At 45.1% G+C, this 17,215-nt stretch overlaps 1 long non-coding RNA gene across 3 annotated transcripts in view; it reads right to left on the bottom strand.

The window, feature by feature from the left end:
• Positions 1-5,973, bottom strand: part of LOC143831291 (uncharacterized) — a 115,543-nt gene extending 109,570 nt beyond the window's left edge. For all 3 annotated transcript variants that reach the window (XR_013228797.1, XR_013228795.1, XR_013228796.1), the window contains exon 1: positions 5,869-5,973. This is a non-coding gene — a long non-coding RNA (uncharacterized LOC143831291). The remainder of the gene's footprint in view (positions 1-5,868) is intronic.
• Positions 5,974-17,215: the final 11,242 nt, after the last annotated feature.

Raw genomic sequence — 17,215 nt, 5'->3', positions numbered from 1 at the left:
GATTTTCTGTGTTTGTTTAACTTTTGTGAATTTAGACACTGATACTAGTGCATGTCCCCCTTAAAGTCCTGCTGCTTTCCTCAATGTGGTAAGGGGGTGAACTGCAGAGCTCACAGCTCGCAGGCCAGTTACAAAGGCACAGGGAAAGGACCTGTCAACACACCCCGTCTTTTTTTCTTCTTTCTTGCCAAGAAAATTCTATGGAAAGCACTCCAACTACGGTATGTAATGAAGTACTGAACAAGCCACTGGGGAAGGGCAACAGCTCTCTGCCAGTAACCTGGGCATTTATGGACACTTAGCTTCCAATGTAGCCCATGGAGAACGCACAGGCCTGAGACAAAATAAAACCAGAAGGATTGCGACATGGAATGTATGTGGAATGTCGCAAGGAAAATTGATCACAAGAAGTTATGGGATGCCTTACATGAATCGGGAGTGTCACCCCACTTAACCCACCTCATCAGTTCATTGTACACCAACCAGGAGTGTGCTTGGAAAGCAGAGGAGTACTAACAAATTGTAGACTCCAAGTGTGAGCATTTGTGTTTCCAAAATATAGTCAAATAGTGAATTGGACTAGCCTTCTTTTCATTGTTTATATCACATCTATCATTCTAGTGACGAAGATGCCACAAGAATGCCACTGACCAATGGAACTTGCGAAGAGAGAAACCAAAAATGGTACAACACAACTTGGAATGTTCCCTCTTTCAAAATAAAAGCAGTTCACATCCTGGCAGGAGGGGTCTGTGACTGGGAAAGTGAACACATAGAAGACCTAACCCCCTAACATCAGAAACAATTTCACTTCCAGTAGCTGTTTGGAAACAAGCCTTAGATGGAAGATCACCAGTTTGAAGACTGGAGATACGATAGATGTGGAATGATAAAAGTATGCCAATGGACACTTTAGTGAGAGGAATGTCAAGGCACACCTTAACACATGGGGCATAAAACAACCAACAGAAGTGGACCAACTCCAGTAAAGGACACTCACACCATATTTCTGGGGAACAAGCCTGTTTTGGGCTAGGGTGAAGTGACTGGCAATTCTGGAAACTGCCTGTGCAATAGAAAGGGACTACTTCACTATTCCAGGGCAGCATTACAAAAGAGCTGTCCAAGAATAAGGTGACCAGATTGTCCCACTTTTGGAGGGACATCTGGGGGTTCCTGGCAAATTGTACTTATGTTGCAATTATATATATATATATATATATATATATATATATATATATATATATATATATATATATATATATATATATATATATATATATATATATTACAATACTATTTTTGCATTCTATGCGTTCTATGAATTTTTTTGTTGCTCCATATAGATCAAGAACCCCCCTGGTCAATGGTGTCCTGCTTTACCAATGTTAAAATCTGGTCACCTTATCCAAGAAGAGCATGCAGGAATATACCTCAGCATCGCGTGCTCCCAGTAGCATTTTTGTATTTTATCCCTCTTTTCTAAACACTCAATATATTATTTCATAAATAAGAAATAGGGATAGAATTTATGGTACAATACAAATGAATTTTACAGAATGGAAGAAGAATATACTCGTTCCAGAACAACATTTGAGCCCAGTGGCACCTTTAAGACCAACAGACAACACTTTATGTTTATAATAGGAATAAGTTTGTTCACCAGGAATAAAGTATTTTGATTACTTTGATCCCAGGTAGTATACAAGGGCTATAAGGTGGGTTTATAAACATTCTGACCTTGAACTTTATCCTCAGCTGATTGGTAGTCTGTTTTACATGCACTCTAACGCTTTTCCTGCCTGGAACTTCATTTTTAAACTGCACATCTTATTTGGGCCCCAATTATAAATGGCTTACTTATAGAAAAAAAGGTCCTTGAATATTCATGAGATCAAATACCAAGAGGTATTTCATATTCATTTCTGAATACAAATCAGAACAGAACAAATATAAATCAGTAGAGTGCATTTTCTTTCCCTTATTTGCTGCCAGTTTAGTAATAACCAGATTAATCTAGGGTTAAAGCACCTTTGCCATGCAGTCAACTGACTTATGATGCTGCTTTCTAGTCTCTTAATGTGGCTTAGTTAATAGTCAAAACAGATCAATAGTATATCTCGATGGTGTAAAAGGAAGAAGCAATGCTCTCTCTCTCTTGCCCTTTGTCAAAGAATAAAAAGCGGCTGGAGACTCACCTAAAGCCACCATTGATGCAGCGGCGAGGGGGGAGGGAGAGGAGGACACTCCAGGGAGCGCCGGGGCAGCTGGCGAGGCTTGGGGAGTCGCGTCACGTGGGAGGCGCCGGCTCGCAGCACCTTAAAAGGCGCCATGTGCAGCGAGCCCGGCCTTTCCCCCCCCGGCAGCGGAGCGAGCAGTAAGGCTCGCTTTCGCTGCTGAGCGCTGAGGGAGGCCGCATGGCAGGTGAATGGCAAGAGAAGTGGGGGAAAAGCAGCATGGGGCCCAAGAAGCTGTGGGTGGGAGCACCCGTGGCTTCGCCCCAGGGTGCGGGGGAGGACAGGATGGAGGGAAGCAGCGCTTCCCCACCGGGGGAGAAGGCCCGCGGGAGGGGTGGGCGCAGGGCAAGTGCTTTGCGGGCCAGGGCCGCTTGGTCCACGGCAGTGCCAGGTGGCCGGGCTAGAGGGGCGCGCCCCAAGGACGGCGCAGGGGTTGGGGGTGCGCATGAGGCCTCTGCAGAGCCTCGTGGGGGGGCAGAAGAGGTCCCGGGCAGCTCAGCGGCAAGGGGGCGGCGGGGCCGGGGCGGTCTGCCCAGGAGGCCTGTCCTCATCACCCGAGGCAGGGGGGAGCAATGACCCCAGGGCTCCCGCGCCCATTCGGGAGGCAAGGCCACCAAGGAGCCAGGAGGCAGGGTGGAGGGAGATGGGGCCTCCAGGGCAACAAGGCCAGCGACTGGAGCCAGACGGCGGTGGGCATCCAGGGCCCCAGAACGTGGGGCATATGGGAGGGGCAGGTCCCGAGGAGACTCGCCAGGCAGTTCAAGGAGTGGGAGCACCTTGAGGGGCTTGGATTCATCCAGGGGTGAGCAAGCTGCCTTTTGGCAAGCCTACGCGCGGGCCATGTCCCAAATTTCAGGGTCCCGTAGGGCTCACAGTTCAGCTAGCAGCTGTAGCGGGTCGCAGAAGGGGTCTGGGAGAGGCAGCCGAGACTCGAGCAGCTCGCCCATGGCTGCACACAGGTCCCTGGAGCGGCGCAGCAGGCGGAGGACTAAGGAAGGCCACAGGAGACAGTGCAGGAGGCATTGCACTCACTCCTCTGGTGAGTCCACTTCTGGGTAGGATAGTGGGGATGCTCACAGGGAAGGCAAATACTGGCTAACTGGGGCCTTCATACCGGGGCTGCCAGCTTGGCTTCATAGCAGAAGGGCGGAAGCTAAGCAGCTGTTGGAGTCTGGGGCGTTATCAGGTGCCTTAGCAGAGCCACCTGGGAAATACAGGGACACGGATGCACCCCCAGGTATACATTTGCCACGTAAACTGAGAGAAAAGGCGCTGGATGGCTATTATGTTGACCTGTTCTCTTTTATAAAAACGGGAAAAGGTGGGGATACTGGGACAAAAAGGGACAGGAAGCAGGATGATGCCCCGAGATGTGAGAAAACTTTTGCAAACTGGCTGAGGGGTTTTGCAGAATATATGGCGCTTATAGCGGCAGCTTACCCTGAGAGGGGATGGCATTTGGCCCGCTATTTATGCCACGTTCTTGAGGCCCGGGAGTTCGGGGGCGAGGATGCCACCCTTGACTATGACAAAGAGTTCAGGGAGCTGGCTTCCTACAACCCGGATGCCTGCTGGGACCTGAAGCATCATGATTATTGGATCATGAAGGTGGGCCCCAGCATCCGCCAGAGAAAAGAGAAGGAGAGGAGGGCTGCTCTGCTTAAGAAAAGGTTCCCATTAGCCTGTTGGGATTACAATAGGAAAGAATGTAAGTGCCAGCAGTGCAAATATGCTCAGGGCATCCCCGGAACAGATCATGAGGTTGGGTAGATGGAAGTCGAGGGTGTACAGAGGCTATGTACGGCCAGGCGGAAAAAATATTAACATGTGGCTTGTTTCAGGGAGCCGCCCAGCTGCGTGACAAGTGCTGGTTTTGGAACACAGCTTCGTCCATTGGGCACATGCATATGAGGCCAGTTCTGGTTGGGGCCTCAACTTGGGCCTGGGAGAAGATATCTCTGTCCGGTGGTGGGGATGCAGAGGCATGCGGTGGCCGGCCCTCCTGGGAACATTTGCTGCTGCGGTCGACAAGACAGGCCCTCCAGACTGGTGATTCACCTGGGGGGTAACGACCTGCCTGCTACGAATCGTTTTCAATTGAAGCAGATGATGCTGAAGGATTTGGAGGTTTTGCGGCAGCAACGGCCTGACATGGCTTTGATCTGGTCCCAGATGATGGAGCGCTGAGCTTGGTGTGGAGTGAGGGACACGAACAGTGTGAACCATTCCCTGAGGAAGATAAATGCAGCGCTGGCATCCCACATGAAGGGTTGTGGAGGTTTTGTGACTATCCATGGGGATATTGATAAGAACATTTCTGCATTGTATCCGGCAGATGGGGTCCATTTGTCCAATTGAGGGTTGGATTTATGGTTGTTTAGCTTAAGGGCCACAGTTCAAGAGTGGGCACAATCGAAGGGTGTTGGCGGGAGTAGGGACGGTGGTCCCTCCTCCGGTGGCGGGGATAGCAAGGGGAAAGAGCCCGTAGATGGTCAGGGAGTCTCTTAAGATTCCCCCCGGGAAGAAGGGACTCCCTTAAGGTTATGCCGCCTCAGGATTGAGGGGCAAAAAGTTGGGGTGAGCTTACCCGGCTGGGTAGCTCATTGGGATCCAGAGTTTGGATGACCTGGGATGGGCCAAGGGAGGTCCACGCCTCCTGAGGCATCACAGGCATCCACTCTATGAGTCAAGAAACCCCACAGCAGGAGCCCCGCAGATCCAAGGGGATTCTGGTCGGGTCTTCAGGGAGCTGTGGGATGTTTTGGGTTAATAGGCCTTAGGGCCAGGGCCAGGCTTTCTCTCCCCTTGCTGGCCAACACAAAAAAATTGGAAAATTGTTGGTGTTAATAAAAGCTGTGGCTTGTTTTGCGAAAGTTATTTGGAGTATGCGTCTCCTTTCTGAGCATAATGCCCGCCTGCAAGTCAAGGAGGATGAAGAACTTTTTTATACCTTGCTTTCCATTACCCAGAGAACTCCTTTCTCTTCCTCTCCCTACAACAGACATCCAGTGAGGTAGGTTAGGCTGAGAGAGCTCTGATAGAACTGTTCTCTAAGGACAGCTTTAAGTGAACGTGACTGGCCCAAGGTCACCCAGCTGGCTTCATGTAGAGAAGTGGGGAATCAAACCCAGTTCTCCAGATTAGACCTAGGCCTCCGAAGAGGAGTCCAAGATCTTGTCCAGGATCCTGACAGAAGCTGAAGTTAATTGGACTCCATCCAGAGATGGGGGTTGCACTAACTCACTTGGGCCATGCTTACCCAGGCAGAGGACCTCCATCTTAGCTGGGCGAGCCTTCTGAGAGGATCTGGGCAGTGGGATGCTAAACTAGATGGTCCATTAGTCTCATTCAAGAGGACTCTTTTTGAAACTGTTTACTTAATGCACCACCTGAAACTGCTATCCATTTTTGTTGATATAACTAATACAATGTGGGTGTTTTTAAAATCTTTTATTTGCCTTATAAGGGATCCATTTGTTCTGGTAACATATAAATTACTGGTAGATTTTGTCGCTCAGAACGGGTACAGCCATTTTTTACTTCTCTGGCCCAAGCAGGCTTGGGTACAACTTCAAATCTGTTTTGCATCCAGAACTAATCTAATTAAAACTACAATTCTATTCACACTTACCTGGGAATAAGCCCCAGTGAATAAATGAGGATTTAGAAGTCTTAGTAGAATCACCAACATGCCTGGATAAGAAATGTAGGTCTCTTTAATACAGCCTTAATATATGTAAATAGGCAGGTGAAGCTCTTCATGGCATGAAGGTAAATAACAAAGTCTGTAAATACATCTCATTAATCCTCTGTTAAAGGAACAGGATTTTTTTTTCTCCAAGCAGTAGATAGCTATAATTTAGACATTGTATCATATCCTGGAATACCTTTCTTTCCTCCTATTTTTATGTGGCTGCTTATAGTGAATATCAATCCTGAAGAAAAACTGAATTATTCACAATTAATTCTTGGCTTTATGACACTTTACTTAAACCTTAATACAATGTATCACACAACTGTTGCTTTTGGATTTCTTCTTAAGAAATCTCAGGTAATTAGGTTAGAAAAAGTATATTTGAACCCCTGGAAAACCAGTTCAATGAGGCTACCTTCTTATGGCAAATTCACAGGTCCTTGACTCCTCTAAGTGGCACTATACAGAGTTCCCCATGCACTTCTATTTTCATCTTTTATATTATCCCAATTTACAAATGGCAACAGTATTTAACAGCTGTAAGCAGCTTTATGGGACCAGTACAGCTCCTGTGACTTTGATCATTTAACATGAAAGCCTTCTTTAAAAGAAAAAATACTTCAAGGGACTTAATTAAATCAATTTTTTAAAAGTCTTCTAAACTGATATTCAGCCATTGAACTAAAACTGAGGTAATGGGAAAGTGGGCTAAAAGAATGGTAATGAATGGCTAGGGCCGGGATCTGTGACCTATGACCCAGTGTAGAACCAAATACAGCTCTTTAAACATGAAAATGAAATATTGAGTCCATATTATATTGGAAGGCAGGATGCTAGAATAACCTGTTATTATAGGCACTCTCCACACTTCCCCGCTGGGGTAAAATTCCCATCCCAAAGCAAAGTGTTGTTCCCTCACTCACAAAGCTACCCTTGTAACATGTTTTATTTATTGTACTGTTACTGACAGTAGATTTGGCCTTAACTCAGCCCTGGAACCATTTGGGAAGAGCCCTCTTTTCTAAAAATCTTTTCAGAATGGTACTGAGACTATGATTTTATTTAACATACAGGGGAGGCTAGATGGAATAATGAGATAAAGCTTTGTTGTAAACTCAGTTATTACACAGTTTGTAACATTTTAATTACAGGCTTTAGAAAGATATAGAAACTTCTTTCTTAGTTTCTGAATTCTTCTCACTGAGAAGCTACTGCTAATATGTTTATCAAAATGCTTGCATATTTTTTATTTTAATTATTTATTTATAATTAACACCCCACCCCTTTCATCCCGAGGCAATTTACAACAATAAAACATACCCCATAAAAACCTATAAAACATTAAAATACAATCCCTAAAAATAGAATTATCAAAGTAAGAACGGCAGCAAAAAACAGATGGCAGCAAAAAACAAAACAAAAACCCACGGTTACTCTCCAGCCAATCAATCCGTGGTTAGAATCTTCTGGCACCTACTTTGCTTAACTCCTCCAGGCTCGAACTTATTGCACCAGATGCATTGCACACATCATTGGATGGGACCCCAGTTAGTCACTCCAGGCATTCTCTTGGCCTCATCCAATGCCTGGTGGAAGAGCTCTGTCTTACAGGCCCTGCAGAACCTTTATAGCTCCATCAGGGCTCTTAGCTCTTCTGGGAGCTCATTCTACCAGGTCAGGGCCAGGAGAATATCCTTGGGGCCCGGGACCACCAGTAGATTCATACCCACAGAGCGAAGGGCCCTGCAGGGGGTCATAAGCAGATAAGTAGTCCCTCAGGTAAGTAGGACCCAGGCCACATATAGCCTTAAAGGTCAAAACCAAAATTTTGAAGTTGATCTTGAAGCAAACTGGCAGCCAGTGCAGTTGTTTTAGTACAGACTGAATATGGGCCCTCCAGGATGTCCTAGTGAGGACCCTCGCAGCTGCATTCTCTACCAGTTGCAATTTCTGGGTCAAGGACAAGGGTTGGCCTGCATAGAGCAAATTACAGAAGTCTAACTTTGAAATGACCATTGCATGGATCACTGTGCCTAAGTGCTCTGAGGACAGGTAGGGCACTAGTAACTGCCCTTGGTATAGTTGGAAAAACGGCATCTGGGCTACATTCGTGATGTGAGCCTACATGGAAAGAGAGGCATCAAAGATTACCCACAAATTCCTGGCTACCAGTGCAGGTGTTAATTGTACCCCATCCAGGCATGGGACCTGTGCTGCCTGATCCTCTCCCTTCCTCCCCGGTCATAGGACCTCTGTCTTGGAGGGGTTGAGTTTCAGATGGTTCTGCCTGAGCCATCTCATTACTGCTTCAAAACTACTGGCAAATGTATCGGGGGGAGGGGGAGTCCATCCATCCAACAGAAGGTAGAGCTGGGTTTTATCTGCATATTAGTGACAACCCAGCCCAAAGCCCCAGACCATGGGCCAGAGGGCACATAAAGATGTTAAAAAGTGTAGGGGAGAATATCGGTCCCTGTGGCACCCCTCATACAAGTGTTGAGGAGTCTGATAGTTCTTCCCCCACCAAAACCCTGTGTTGGATTCCAGAGAAAGGAGTTGCAGTGCAGTCCCCTGAATCCCAGTCACAGCGAGGTAGTGGGCTAACAGCTCATGGTCAACTGCATCAAATGCAGATCTAAAAGCATGAGAATGGCAGAACCTCCCTGATCCACCTGGTGCTGGACATCATCTGTTAAGGCAACCAGCACGGTCTCCATCCCATGGCCAGGATGGAAGCCAGACTGGTAAGGATCAAGGGCTGAATTTTCCTCCAAAAGTGCCAGGAGCTAGTCCACCATAGCCCTCTCCACTACCTTACCCAGAAACACAAGACATGAGACTGGGCGGTAGTTGGCGGGGTCCTGCAGGTCCAGCGATGGTCTCTTCAGAAAAGAACATACCACTGCCTCCTTAAACCTCCCAGTTGTCAGGGAGAGATTCACATTCTCCCTTAAGGGGCCTCCTATCCTCCTGTTGCCAGATCTGAGCAACCAGAAGAGGCAGGGATCTAATGGGCAAGTGGTCACCCTCCCCAACCCCTAGCAATTCGTCCACTTTGGTTTTCCTTTGTCATTTGAGTTTGTCTGCACTATCATAGTCTTCTAGGAGTTAGGTATCCTCTGTGAATACCCCAATTTCCCCTCCTAGAATCACCAGCTCCTCTCTGATTTTTGAGATGTCTGAAGCAGGTTTCTTAACACAAGTCTAGGGAGATCCTTAATTTTTTCCCCTCTTTTTAACTGGGCAGAGATTCTTCTTCTCTTCCTAGAAGATTTCAACCCCTTCCTTTTGGCCTGATTTGCGATTATCACACCAACTCACCCAAATCCCTCTACCAAATATCTTTCCCAGCCTTCCTGTCTGTGTAGATCTGCTTTCAGCTCTTTAGTAATTATTATATTCTCTGACTAAAGCTTCTCCCCAGAGGGATCATTTCAAAGCTAAGGAACAGATGGGTCTTCTCTAGACACAGGTTCTATCAGAATAATTTCCTTCCAACATACAACTCTAATATCATCTCTCTCACAGCTGTTGCTGGACAAACAGAGCACTAAGAGCAGCATGTCACTCAAGCTCTGCCTTGGTGAAGGATGAAGCCTTCACTTCCTGTTACTTCAGCTTTTAGAGTGTTTTCAATCACACCTGTATGTGAAGGGAAGGTCAGGGGGCAATTATGGAACTCAAGAGCTTTTTAGAGAGTTTTATAGAAGGGAAAATGAACTGTTTCAAGTAATCCAAACTAGTATATAAAGCAATCAGGCCGTGTGCTCCTTGAAGGATATTAACCATTGGTAAATTGTCAATATCCACAAAGTTAGCAGAGTGCCTTGGTTCGGCAATTAGCACAGTATGTGAGCACATGTGAGTCAGAGAAAACAATAAACAAAGAAAGACATGTTCACAAACATGGTACTTAACTAATATAGGAACTATTTAATAAAGAACTTAACACTACATAGAGGTAAAGATAGGGTTCCTATTCTAGTCTAAATAGCTGGATGGAGAGAGATGTTTGAGGCATCTCTCTTCCATCACGTAGCAGGCTTGAGAGAAGGAGGAGAAGAGGGAAGAGACTGGGGAAAACAGGAAATTACCCTCTAGGGACAGGTCAGTGAGATCAAAGGTGAGCGGTCAGTGTCCCTGTCTATCTCACTAACTCTATGGTGAAGAGATTTCCTTTTAACAGCCTCAACAAGTCAGGAGACATTGCACAGAGAGCTGTTTCCAACACTCCTGTGTATATTTATTACTTACTATAAGTAATGCCAGTACATCCAGGAATGCACCAGGCACTAGATATGGGCTGGGGAGGATTTAAAAGGAAGTGTGCACAGAGAGACATCACTCTGAAGCTGGGTATGTGAGCCTGACAGGGCCTCTTAGCACCGGGAGGAGTGGTGGCTGGCTCCTTGGCCCTGGCACCGCTCTGCAGGCGAGAGAGAGGCTTCTCTTTGCATGCTGGGGGGGGGACACTTGAAGAGCCAAGCAACACCTCTCCCCATATCCCAGGCCTGCCCCTGCAGGGTGCATATGGCCTTGTCTCTGCACCTTGGGGTGGGGTGTGGCTTGAAAGAGACATAGGGAGAGGTGTTGGTTGGCTCATTTCCCTGGTGCTGCCCCTGCAGGGTGCAGAAACGCTGGTCTCTGGAAACTACACAGCATCCCTCACCAGTGGGAGAGGCACTGACCAGCTCCCTGGCCCTAGTGCTACTACCCTGGAGTGCAGGGAGCTCTTTCCCCATGCTCCATGTTGGCGGAGGACTTCTCCCAGTGCTCTGAACATTTGGAAGGTTCTGGCAGGCATGGCTCGCCCTGGAGCCTTTTGAACGTGCAGTATGTCATCAGAAGTATTAATCAGACATTATGTATAAGATTGTGAGGCCCTGGGTGTACCTCTTTTCTAATAAAAAACTCATAACAGCCTGTCAACCATGTCAATTAAATGCAATATGTTGTATATTTTCAGTTATGCAAAGACTTCATTATACTACCTTTTTGTTGATCTCTTGCTCTGAATTTTGGCCCTTGAATTGTAGAAGTTTCAGATCTCTGGGATAGAATATTCATAGCTGAGGGAGTCACCATAGCTGGGAGAGCAGTTAGAGGGCTGGAGGAAGAGAAATTCATTGTTGCTTCCCTTGGGCCAGTCTCCCTTTCTATCAGCCCACCTTGTTTATGTAATAAAATGAAACAGTGGAGGGTCATGGACCGTGCCCTGAGCTCCTTGGAGAATAAGCTGAAAATATACACAAATTGTAGTGGACATGCATCACTAACTCCACTGCAATTTTGTTGCATTTTGGCTGAAAAACAGTCTCTCCATCCCCTCTTCAATCCCCATAGGGAATAATGACTGAATTGTTGGCATGGTTGACTGTTTATTTTTCCCTTTTTCCTTTGTGGGGGTGGGTCCATTTTTCCCATCTCAGTCTATAGACCTGCAGAAAGGATGTGTGAGAACAGGCAGCTCTAGCTCCCCTGAAAATTCAGGATAATTTGGTTGAAAAACAGCCTTTCCAGTCCTCTCAGAAGTGCTCCTATAGGAAATAATAGAGCCCTAATAATTCTGGAATCCTGGAAAAAGGTGTCAAAGTCATGATCCCAGGGAATAAGTTTTCCCGAGGTTGTAAAGGACTTCTGAGGGGAATGGGGTACAGGAAAGTATTATGTCGACCAGCTGCCTCCTCTGCCAGTTCAATCCATGGCTCCAGTCCGGAGGTTCTGGTTTTCAAAACCGGGGGGGGGGGGTCATTAATTAAAATGTGATCTGCAATAGCAGAGGGCATTTGGGGTTGTGACCATTGACAACTGTGACAGTCTTTCCAGAAACGGTTGTGAGGAATTGGCAGAGGCTGTTGCTTTAGAATGTAGGATACATAGCTGTTGAATGGGTAGAAATGCCTGAGATTCTGGATAGCTCAACAGCATCAGGGAAGAAGTACTTAGCACAAACACCTTAATAAGCAGCACTATATCACCTCTTTGTTGGATATATTGTCACAGCAGGAGATTGCACTTCACTGTACCCAGATATCAAGCTGTAAAAAAAATAAATAAATAGCTAATTCCGCTCCCCACCTTGCTTTTTTCTGTTGTCTGCCTGCCATGTTTATTTTGGCTCCAGCTGCAGAAGAGATACATTATGATTCATCATGGGAGGGAATGGTACAAGAATGAGAGAAAAAGAGAGTGCAATAATTGGGATCTTGAAAAAAAAACACTATACTGCTTCAGAGAAATATAAAATGCAATTTGCTAGCTCAATCCAGAAGGATTTTTATCCAGCCAGGCACTTCATGCCAAATGCAGTGGAAATAAAATGCACCACCTCAAACTAATGGATTGCTACTCCCAATGCCTTCTTCTCAGCTGCTGCACCAGTGAAACTAAGCATAACTAACAGCCAGATGGGGAGCATTAAACTAGAGGGAGTCAAGCAGTTTCTTTTTCTCTTTGGACTGGATATGGAGTGCACTGCTATTACTTACAGCTAAAGCACACCTCTAGTAGGTTTATACAGGCTGGGATGTAGTATAAGCATAAGGAATGCTGTTCTACTCTTGTTAATGGGAGCAAACACAGCATTGCTAATGGAAATGTGTCTATAAAACATAGCTGCTAAATCTCATTAAAAGTGTTGCACAGTCCAGTGTGTTCAGTTGACTTCAGAACAAATGTATATTCATCTAAATATTACAGAGCTCTTGTGTTTGGTGCTATGGCAAGAAACTCCAGGTTTGCAGAAATCTCAGGAAAATGGGTGGGTGACTTGCACCTGGTGTCCCTGGGTCTCTAGCTCTCCACCCTTACCTCCTGGCTGACTCCTCCTCCCCTGATTCTCTTGTCTTGCTCCTTCTCAATCCACCTCTGTTGTCACCTCTGTTCCTCCTCCTCTCTCTGTGGTTTCACTCCTCTCCCTCCATCCACTTTAATTCTCTTCTTCTTCCCCCCTCTGTCTCTTTCACTTCCTCCTTCTTCCCCATCTCCAATGGGTTTTTGCAATCTTTTCTCTCCTCTCTTTTGCATCTAACCCTTGCTGTTGTTCTCTCTCTTTTATACCCAGCTGCCTTCCTTTCCTTCACCTCCTGATTCCCACCCCCAAGGTTTAAAGGTTGAACGTCTGCTGCACCCAGCAGTGTGTCAGATGCTGAGCCTTGGAGGCTGCTCAGCTTCCTGCTGCTGGGCTGAGACCTTGTGCACCCCACACTGGAACCATTGGGTTACTAGGGTACATGCTAGGGGTTGAGAGGACTAAAGGGGTTGGGGAAGGCTGGCCCAAACTCCTTGTCCAGGGAAGTGGCACCTTTCAGGTATGGTGCATCCCTCTCATTGAGTGGGGGAAGCCAGCAGCATTCCACGTGCTTTGATTCAACTCTCTCAACCCTTTTGCCACTTCTCATGGCTAGGGCTTACTGGTTGCACTGGGGTTGGGGAGCTGCTGGCAGTTTGGCTGGTTTCCATGGAGGCAGATACATCGTTATGGGGTCCCCTGAAGGCTGGAGCTGGTGCAGGGGGTCCCTATCTCTATTCTTTGGGGGGCAGTGTTGGGTTTCCTGGGGAGGGGAGGAGAAATCCAGGGCACCTGGGAGGGAACCTGGACAGTTCATGCACACAGAGAAACTTAACCAGACCTCAAGATCAGATACATGGCTGAAACTAGGCATCTGATATCCTAAGTGCTGAATACCATTCAAGAAATCATTGATCAAAGCTATCCCAAACATTAAGATGAGCAAGGCCATCTCATGGTGAGAGGGAACAATTCAGGTTTTGAAGATAATAGCTACTGACAAGAATGAGAGAGATAAACCTGAAGGTAGTCCCTTCACAGATCTCAAGGCAACTAAAGTCCTGTAACAAAGATGGAGTTACAAAGGCTATATAACATGGTATCCGAGGTTAAATCAAAATTGCTTGAACACTTGCCAGTTCAGCTCATATCCTCATATCACACATGAATTCTCCTACACTATTTGACAGATGGCCGAAGACTCTAATTAAGACATCGGCAAGAGGCAAGCCATGCTAACTTTATGATTTTATCAGGTTGTTTCTCTGACTATGCTATGGTTCATTGTGATGGACAACTGCATAGAGAATGTTTATACCTATATCTTGGGTTCTTGTATTCTTAGATGTGCCATCAAAACAGGTAATGTAATATTAGAAAGTTAGCTTTGTTGTTTTCTTGCTCTTAAATTGCAGAGACTCTATTGCACAGTGATATCCCATTTTTCCAAACTATTTTATAAACTGTTATACATTCTAACCAAGGGTTGTGCACACATCACCTCAAAGACCTACTCTCTTAGTTAAACAGTGTATAGGCTTGGACTATAAGTTGCTTTGGTCAAGCACTGATTCTGTATATGCACTCATGTAAAGATGAACATCAAAATGTTCTATTATACACTGAGGTTTCTGAATAATATTGCTACAAATAAGTATTAGCATATCAAATATCAGTATGGCAAAAACAAAAGGTCTTGATTTTCTGGTAATAGGAACTTTCATGTCATATGCAGCTCTTAGCTTCATCAGACCAGTAAGGACACACCCAAAACAGACATGAATCTTGACTTAATTCCTGAAGATGCATTCTTAAAAAAAAATCAGCTTGGTATCCAAACTATTTACAATTAATGACAATGAAAGTGAGGTAATAATGAGAAAGTATTATTGATAGTGTCTTTAGCAATCACATCTGTTTACTCTGTTAACTGCTTGGACTGAATACTTGGAGAATGTAAACCGGCAAGCAATAAAAAGTGAGCTGAGAGAGAGTGATGTAGATCCTGTGAACAACCAGAGGAAAAAACTAACCATCCAGGCTCTTTTCCATCTTCTCCTCTGGATTCCTTTCTGACCCTGAAAAGGTTTTTTGTGGGGTCAAGGGTCTCATGTCTACTGATAACAGCACTGATTGGATGGCTGTAGTAGGAAGACAAAAGACACTCACTCTTGTCTGCCCCCTACATCAATGGGGTTCCACTCATGGCAGAGAAAGAAAATAGTGATTTCACACTCTTCTTCCTTCACACTGCAGCTGTCTGACTTATACAGCTATGAGTGTAGGCAAGTCCCTCAAACTGAGGGATGTGTAGAACCATAAAATGTTATATAAATTATTATATTGTATTAATAATATATAAATTATTATATATATATAATTTTCAAAGAATTATAGAATCGTGATAAGTATCTGTCCAGCTGCTGACTGAAGACTGCCAGTGAGGGGGAGCTTACCACTGACTTAGGCAACCTATTTTACTGCTGAACTACTCTGAATGTGAACATTTTTTTCCTGCTATCTAGCTGGTAATGTTCTACACATAGTTTAAAGCCATTACTGCAGGTCCTATCCTCTGCTGCCAACAGGAACCGTTCCCTGCCCCCCTCCAAATGACAACATTTCAGATACTTAAAGAGAACAATCATATCCCATCTAAACCCCCCCCCCCTTCTCCAGGCCGAACATTCCCAAGTCCCTTAGCTTGGTCCCCAGACCCAGACCCTGACCCCAGATCATTTTCAACATTTTCTTCTGTCCCCTTTCATTTTTGTCTACATCCTTTTAAAAGTGAAGCCTCCAGAACTACATACAGTACTCCAGGAGTAGTCTGACTAATGTGTATACAGCAAGACTGACATCTTGTGATTTTGATGTGATGTCTCTGTTGATACAGCCCAAGACTGCATTTGCCTTCTTGACTGCCACATCACACTGTTTATATTTAATTTACAATCTACAAGTCCCTCAAGATCTCATTCACACACATCCAGAAGTATGTCTCCCATCCACTATGCATGCTTCTCATTTTTGTGACCTAGATGTAGAACTGTGCACTTATCCTTATTGAATTGCATCTTGTTCTCATTTGCCCACTTTTCTAGCATGTTCAAATCTTATTGAACTCTATCTTTTGGGGTGTTTGCTATTCCTCCCAGTCTGGTATCATCTGAAAATTTAATAAGTCCCTCCACCTCCTCATCCATCTCATTGATAAAAATGTTGAGAAGTACTGAGCCCTTCATCACCCCACTGCTCACCTCTCTCCAATTCAATGAAACACCAATGACAACTGTGCTTTGGGCATGGTTTTCTAACCAGTTCTCTATCCATCAAACCATCTGAAAATCTAATCAGCTGTCCTCCAGTTTACCCATCAGAGCATCATGAGGAACCTTGCCAAAAACCTTACTGAAATCCAAGTAAGCAGCATCACCTAAGTTTCCATGATCTAGTAAGCCCATCACTCAGTCAAAGAAGGAAACTGGGTTGATCTGGCAGGACCTGTTGGAAACAAATCCTTACCAACTTCCTTGGAACAGCAAACTGTCCTTCAAGTGTTTGCAGATTGTCTCCTTGAAAATCTGCTCCATTATCTTCCTTGCAACTGAGGTCAGACTTACTGGCCTGTAGTTTCCCAGATCATTTATCCTCCCTTTTTTGAAGATTGGGATATGTCAGGTTCTCCAAGAGGTCCTGAAGATGATGGATAAAGATTCTGGAAGCTCTCCAGAAAGTTCTTTGAGCACTCTCAGGTGTACACCATCTGGTCCAGGGGATTTGAACTCATCCAGTGCAGCCAGGTGCCTCTCAACAACTGTCCATGTCATCTCACCATCCAAACACTATGCCTTGCCTAGATGTTTCCATATTTTTCCAGGAAAAAACAGGGAAAAATAGGTACTAAGCCTTTCTACTTTCTCTCTGTTTCTCCATCTTTACCCAACAGTATCCCTATTTCCTGACAATAAACTTTTCTTGAGTAAGAAAGAACACCGGGAAAGAGGGAGAGAATGGGAAGATCTAGTATCCTTGTGCCCATGCAATATGGGCTCCAACGCCATATGTTCTGGGCCTTCCAAAAATATCTGGAAGAAGTCCATCACCAAAGTGTAAAGTTAAAAGTCATAGAATAAGAAGATAGGTCCTCTCTTGGAACTGGTAACTGGTTAAACTAACAACTGGTTAAACAACAGGAATCAATGAGTGAGTGGACAGTTCTCACAATGGAGGTGAGAAAGCATTGAGGACTAATATTGGGATTGGTGCTATCTCACTTATTCACACATTTGGAATTGCGGATGAACAGCAAAGGGGACAAATTTGCAGATAAAACCAAATTATTCTGGATAATGAAAAACAAATTATTGTGTGAACACTTCAAAAGATCTAAGTTGGGCAAGGCACAAACAACATGATAGATAAAATTCAACATATATAAATGTAAAGTTGGGGCAAAAATATATACCAAAGGGGTTTGAACTGCCAATGACT

Source organism: Paroedura picta, chromosome 3 (assembly GCF_049243985.1).
Source record: "Paroedura picta isolate Pp20150507F chromosome 3, Ppicta_v3.0, whole genome shotgun sequence".
Taxonomy (NCBI): domain Eukaryota; kingdom Metazoa; phylum Chordata; class Lepidosauria; order Squamata; family Gekkonidae; genus Paroedura; species Paroedura picta.
This window is presented reverse-complemented; position numbering and strand designations above follow the sequence as displayed.